Below are 7,734 nucleotides of genomic sequence, written 5' to 3'. Positions count from 1 at the left end.
TTCAAAGTGCAAAGAAAAGTGTTGAAACCGAGGTTGGTTATGTTCATGTTGAAGAGTCTGATGTCCCATCATCAAGTGGTATTGTACAAGATCCATCAAGCCGGAGATTGAAAGGTGAGCGTAATAAGAGGCGAAGTAGTATTATTGAAAAGAAGTCTGCTGTAGCTAGGGGGCGAAAGAGTTCTGCAAACAAGGTTGCTTCAATTACAAAGAGTGTTGTTCAATCTATTTTGTCGGGAAGTTTATCTGAGATTGCTGGGGATGGATATCTTGTACATCCAAGTTATGGGAGTTCTGAATTAGTTCATGTTAATAAGAGATGACAATATATTTTTTGTATTTGTGAACATTTAGTTATAAAATTTCTTTGGAGTTATTAATTAGTACATTTTAGTGATGCTTGTGGAGTGTTGAAATTGTGAATTTAGAGTTATTAAGTTGTGAATGTTTAGTTTTAAAACTAAAATGTAGAACAGATAGTAATATAATCACTGAAATGTGTGAATGTGTAGTTTTCAATGTGTGAATATAGTGTATAGAATATGTGAATATATGGAAACGGAAGTGTGAATATGAGCACTTTTCAGACTGTGAATATAGAGTATTGAGGCTGTGAATATAAAGACATAAACGTGTGAATGTAGAACAGATAGTAATATAATTATTGAANTATAAAATTTCTTTGGAGTTATTAATTAGTACATTTTAGTGATGCTTGTGGAGTGTTGAAATTGTGAATTTAGAGTTATTAAGTTGTGAATGTTTAGTTTTAAAACTGAAATGTAGAACAGATAGTAATATAATCACTGAAATGTGTGAATGTGTAGTTTTCAATGTGTGAATATAGTGTATAGAATATGTGAATATATGGAAACGGAAGGGTGAATATGAGCACTTTTCAGACTGTGAATATAGAGTATTGAGGCTGTGAATATAAAGACATGAACGTGTGAATGTAGAACATATAGTAATATAATTATTGAAATTGTGATTTTGGATTTATTAAGTTGTGAATTTGGTTAACAGAGTTAAGATTATTATGGTCAATGGTCAATTCTATAGTTAGAGAAGTGTGAATGTGGTGTTTTGAAATTATGAATATAAAGCTATGGGTGTGTGAATATAAAGCTATTGGTGTGTGATTACAACATAGTTCTACAGGAATTCAAGGAACTATTGTATATTCACATTTGAGTACAAGCTGTTCATTTCTTGTTGTACAAGAGTTTGGTTTTCTTGATCACAATGTTTTTTAATATGTTGGCACGCCACCTTATGATTGTTGCGGCGTACCTGGCCCTCAATCCAATTAAGAAGTTTTCCTACAAATATACAAGATCAAATAAATACTTTATTGCAATGCTAGCAAAAAAAAAAAAAAAGATAAGAAATTATTCAAAGCTAGTATTTGTGTACTTACATTTAAGTTTGCTTGCTTTTTGAATCCCGGGTTCCATTTATTCAATGTCCCTTTATATGTTTCCATATGCCTCATTACAAATAGTCCGCAATCAATGTAATTTTTCGATTCTTTCCAACTCATGTCCACAACCTCTATGGTTAGCTCATCCACCTTCCAGAATAGGGAAGATGACCCCAGTGCTAGGTATTCTTTTAAAGCTGTAACCTGGACATAAATATTTAAGTCTACCACTGTTACACATTCACACATTCATAACAGTATATTCACAGATTATGTATTCTATATTCACAGATTGAAAATACCAGATTCAAACATTTCAGTGTTAGATTTTCAGTGATTATATTACATATGCTATACATTCACACTTTGATAACTCTATATTCACACTTTATATACTATATATTCACGGTTTGAAAAGTACACATTCACATACATGTAGCAACTGAAAAGGAGCTCAAGTTGGTGATCAACTTACCAAGAGGGTTGGGCAATCTCCATACTTGTCCTTCATGGTAACACCACGGACTAAGGACTTGTTGTCAATTATTTCAAGTTTTGAGGCTTTAACATTGATGCAAATGAGAAAATAGTGCCCGTGACGAAGCACTGGAAAGAATATCTAAGTTCAAAAAAGGAAAATAAAAACAGTGTCATTAATGTCTTATATGTGACTAGATAAAACTGAGTGTTGTTGATAAACTCACCAGGTCCGCATCATTTATGTCCAAATTTTGTAGGCGCTCAATTTCATATGTCATCCGCTCATAGAAGTTTTGTTTCTTTTTTTCCATCGGGAGACATTTCATCCATTCGTGGGTGGGATCTAGTTGTAACTAAGATAAAAAAAAAAAAAAAAAAAAAAAAAAAAGTTCTCAAACTGTGAATATAATGTATAGAAGTTGTGAATATATAGACATGGATGTGTGAATCTATAACAGATACTAATTTAATTACTGATATCTATGAATATATACTTGTCAGATTGTGAATATATAGTATTGAAGGTGTGAATATATGGACATGGATGTGTGAATCTATAACAGATACTACTGTAATTATTGAAATATGTGAACAAGTATCACTGAAATGTGTGAATATGAACCTTTCAAACTGTGAATATAATGTATTGAAGTTGTGAATATATAGACATGAATGTGTGAATCTATAACAGATAGTAATATAATTACTGATATCTATAAATATATACTTGTCAGAATGTGAATATATAGTATTGAAGCTGTGAATATATGGATATGAATGTGTGAATCTATAACAGATACTACTGTAATTATTGAAATATGTGAATTTAGAGTATAGAAACTGTGAATATACTAGTATGAATGTGTGAATCTGTAACCAAGCTAACACAGTTATACCAATATTTAAACAGTATATTTAAAAAGGACTTACGTAGGCAATTGTGCTGAAAAACACCCTCTTTGGTTGCCCGGGTGCACGCTCTTTGTCAAGCATTGAGAGCCTCAATGCCCATACATCCAAGAAGATATTTTCAACTTGGCCAACACTGAGCGAGATGAAGTGATCCCTAGTGATCTCAATGTCACCAAAGTTGAAAAGTAACTCACTACAAAAGCCACAAAAAAAGAATTAAAATTAAAAAAAAATAGAAAATTTACCCAATTCACATTAATGTAAGTAATTAATAAATATTTAGATGGAACATACTCTTTAGGATGTTCACTAGAAACTTGTACAAATGCATAGTTCGAAAGGAGTTTATCTGGGACAGTGGCATTTTTTATTTTCATCCCATGCTCGTTCCAGAATGGAGACCGTAGGTTGAGGGGGATGTTTTTGAACTTTCGTTGAGGCCTCTTTCTAGTAATGACATCCTCAACGTCCGATTCACTCTCGGCCAATGCACTGTGTTCACATAATAGAAGTATTTAGTCAACAAAAAACAGAAGCTTATGCTTACCAAATATAGAACCATATATTCACACCTTGTTATCACTATGTTCACAATCTGTGAGGTCTATATTCACAATTTAGAATTTTGGAGGTTTAGCCTAAAGGTGTTTAGTTTTAGGTGTCCCAATGCTTTCTTTACAACTTTAGATCCCTATGTTCACAAATTGTTAATTGTATATTCACCATCTGTTATATATATATTCACAAATTGTTAAATGATTTACAGTTTTACAGATTCACAGCTTTAATGTTGTATATTCACAGTTTATATATTCCATATTCACAGCTTCACAGATTCACCTCTGTCACAGATTCACAGCTTCATAATTTTATATTCATATATTGCATACTAAACATTCACATTTTTTGTAGTCCACATTCATAACATTTTAGGGCTTCATTGCTAACTTTTACAGCCATTCTATAGATTGACAAAAACATAGTACTAAGATCATTCTTTGTAGTCTAAGTTCTAGAGTCTGCTAAGTAAAAGTATTCCATTACCTATCAAATTCATCAGCAGGGGAATCAGCCCTTTGAAAAGGAACTCTAGTCACAACAGGGGTTGAAAATGTTGCATCTTTTGTGGCTTCCCCTGCAATTCTATCCACCAGGGCATCAATCCCCGGTCCCCCCGCATCATCCTCTGTCTCTTGCTCTTTCTCCTTCTCTTTCTCCTTGTCTTGCTGTTGCTCCTTGTCCTTCTGTTGCTGCTGTGCTGGTGGTGGTGTTGGAGTCAGCCCCAAATCACTCCCTTGCTGCTGTGCTGGTTGTGGTGGTGGAGTCAGCACTAAATCCCCCTCCTGTTGCTGTGCTGCTGCTGGTGATGGACTCAGCCCCAAATCAAAGGTCGGAGCATCTATTTGGTCCGATGGCTGTGTTGCTTGAGATAGCCCCAAGTCAAAAGGAGGGGCATTAGGGTCTATTTGCTTCCTTGTCTTTTCAAAGGCTTCGACAAGGGCATCCACAGCCGTAGTGAAGCTTTCACTACCAAAGAAGATGTCGTCTAGCTGGGAGGATGTTGGGGTTGCAGTGGCTTCTATGGTGTTGGCAACATTTAGCATGTTTGATAAGCCCGAAAATGTCTTCCTCATAACATTTACGGGTGCTCCTTGCTTTCCAATTTCAGCCATAGCCTCACCAAACTCTCCTACTGTCGAAGCCAACTTTTGTAGGATCCCGGCCACCTTATCTACGCTTGATGATGGGATATTCAATGCAGCAACAGGAGGTTGATCATTTTGCCTGGAGGTGGCAGCAGCAATATCAGTAGGATTTGATATTCTAGGGAGCACTGTCCCCCTTCCAAATGACCCTGCTTTGTTTTCTTCTCTAACCCTTTTTCTTGCAAGTTCAGCACTCCACCCAACAATGGTTTGGTATGTTCTATTCACTCTCATCCCCTTGAACTGTACTCGGTCAAAGTACACAAGCTGCACAAGACAGGGAGTTAGAATTGAAGGTTATTCACAGTTTGAAAAGCCCATATTCACACATTCATGTCCATATATTCACAAACCCAGTATAGTATATTCACATATTCAATACACTATTACTATCTATTATAGATTCACACATTCATATCCATATATTCACAGATTCAATACATTAGATTCACAGTTTGAAAGGTTCATATTCACACATTTCAGTGATACTTGTTCACATATTTCAACAATTACAGTAGTATCTGTTCTAGATTCACACATTCATGTCCATATATTCACACCTTCAATACTATATATTCACAAACTGACAAGTATATATTCACAGATATCATTAATTATATTACTATCTGTTATAGATTCACACATTCATATCCATATATTCACAGATTCAATACATTAGATTCACAAACAAATAAGTCATTATTTTATAAAAATAGTAATGAAAAATCGAAAATAAAGTGAACTTACTAGGATGAATGCAACGGGTCCAGTGAAGAATTGCTTGTCATTTTTCTGAAAAGATTGAATGGAGTCGACCATGGACTTGTGTGTATAGGCACACCAATTGTAGGTCTTGATCTGGTCAAGGTTTATCAAGGATTTTAGAATCCTAAAGTTGCAACACCTATCTTGGTGGCCACACAGCATTGCTGATACTATAAATAAGACAAAGTCGCGTTTAAACATATCTCCATGGTCTCCTCTTTTCAGAATCTGCCCGGGCATTGATGTTGTGATTGGGGATTTACCATCAATCCCCCATCGCTCCCTCCATGATGCCACAAGGTTGGCATATGCTGCACTATCACCATCTTCTGACAGATGCTCAAATCTTGTGGCCTCCTCAACCACGTTGCTCCCTTGTGGGATCCCCAATGTTCTTTGAACATCATCCTCTTCTATAAGCAGCAATTCACCCCCTTCAAGTTGGATTGCAGAGCGATAAACATCGAACTGCCTAATCAAGTACTTCATTAGAGGGCCTTCACTCTTTGTTAGTTGGAGGTGTAATATCCCTCCAAATCCGATCTCTTCCACGGCCCTTTTCTGTTCAGCAGTAAGCTCTTGAACAAACTCCGCCACGATTTTCGGGCTCATTCTTGTATTCCATGTCTTCTGTTGTTTCTCTACAGTTTCATCCTCATCTGTGCATGGATTTTTTGTTGCAGTTTTTCTCTTTGCTGCTCTTTCAGCGCAACCACCTTCCCCTTTTTCCACTGATTTCCTCTTCCCTGTTTGTTTTTCAGCGGCAGAGGGCCTATCATTACGCTGTTTTGTTCTTACTTCGGCTGGGATAGACGAGTCTGAACTGTCTGCCTCTCCAGCTTGAGAGGGAAGTATAGCTCTTGTGTTCACCATTGCTGCCAATTGTACCACTGAATAATTTAGAAATAAAAAACAGAACACCACAGGGCTATAGATTCATACATTGAAAACTATATATTCACATAAGCTATACTAGATATTCACAGTTAGAAAACAACAGATTCATACATTCCAGTGATAATTGTTCAGTAATAGGATTACTATCTTCTCTACATTCACACATTCAATACAGTAGATTCACATACCATATACTGTGTATTCACATTTTGAAAACTATAGATTCACACATTAAGGGGCAATATGTTTAGTACTTATATCAACACTGTTATGCATTCACACACTCAAATCACTACATTCACAGAAGCAATGCTCTATATTCACAGTTTGAAAACAACACATTCATACATTTCAGTGATAATTGTTCAGTAATCCTATTACTATCTCTTTACATTCACACATTCGTAACACTAGATTCACACTCAAAACACATTTTCAAGGGCAATATGTTTTGTAATTATATTTATCAATGTTATGCATTTAGACATTCGTTTTGTAATTATATTTATCAATGTTATGCATTTAGACATTCAAAACTCCATTTTCACGCTTCATATTCTCCATATAGACATTCAAAACTCCATTTTCACGCTTCATATTCTCCATATTCACATTTTGAAAACCTCACATTCACATCATATTCTCCATATTCACATTTTGAAAACCTCACATTCACATTGAATAAAACGTAAAATTTTTGAACTAAAATCCCAAAATATAAAAAATGTGAAGAAATACCTGTTGCTTAGTGTGAAGACTGCTGAAGACTGCTGATAGTATGCAAAAATTTCCGGGAACGAGTGCTGTAGTGATCGTCGGCGATGAGAGTATGTCGGAAAACGGCGAAATGCTCTTTGCGGAGGAAATGGTGAAGAATCGCAAACAATGGTGAAGAAATGGTGAAGAATCGCCGGAGGAAGGGAATCGCAAACTGTAACTTGCGGAGGAAGGGAATCGTCTTCGTTTATATATTTAAAAAAAAAAANGCACCGTTACACCCCTCCATTAAACGGCGCCGTTTAAGGACCCGGGTGCACCTTGCAAGGTGCACCCGGGTCCACGGCATAACAATTGCATGGTGAGTGAGTGGAGCATGATTCTCGTGCCCATTGCATATGATCAATCTTTTTAGTGTGATTTATTTCTCCTATGTGATTTGCAGACCACATTACATAATAGAAGTGTTTACCACTTTGCCCCATTGTGGGTAGAGACGGATCCAGCATGGGGGCAGTGGGGACAGCTGCCCCCACTCACCCCGCCCCCACCTCCTATATAACTCTTGTGTGTGTATATATATATATATATATATATATATCCATAATTTGTCCTCACATCCACACCTAAAGCCTTGTTCTCACCAGAATAGAAATATATATATATATATATATATATATATATATATATATATATATATATATATATATATATATATATATATATATATATATTACACTATATAAATCACCAGAATAGATATATATATAGTATTATATATTATAGTATATAGTATATAATATGATATTATATATAGTACATTTAGTATAAGTA

Source organism: Ipomoea triloba, chromosome 1 (assembly GCF_003576645.1).
Source record: "Ipomoea triloba cultivar NCNSP0323 chromosome 1, ASM357664v1".
Taxonomy (NCBI): Eukaryota; Viridiplantae; Streptophyta; class Magnoliopsida; order Solanales; family Convolvulaceae; genus Ipomoea; species Ipomoea triloba.
The sequence above is the reverse complement of the archived record's forward strand: the minus strand, read 5'-3'. Positions refer to the sequence as shown.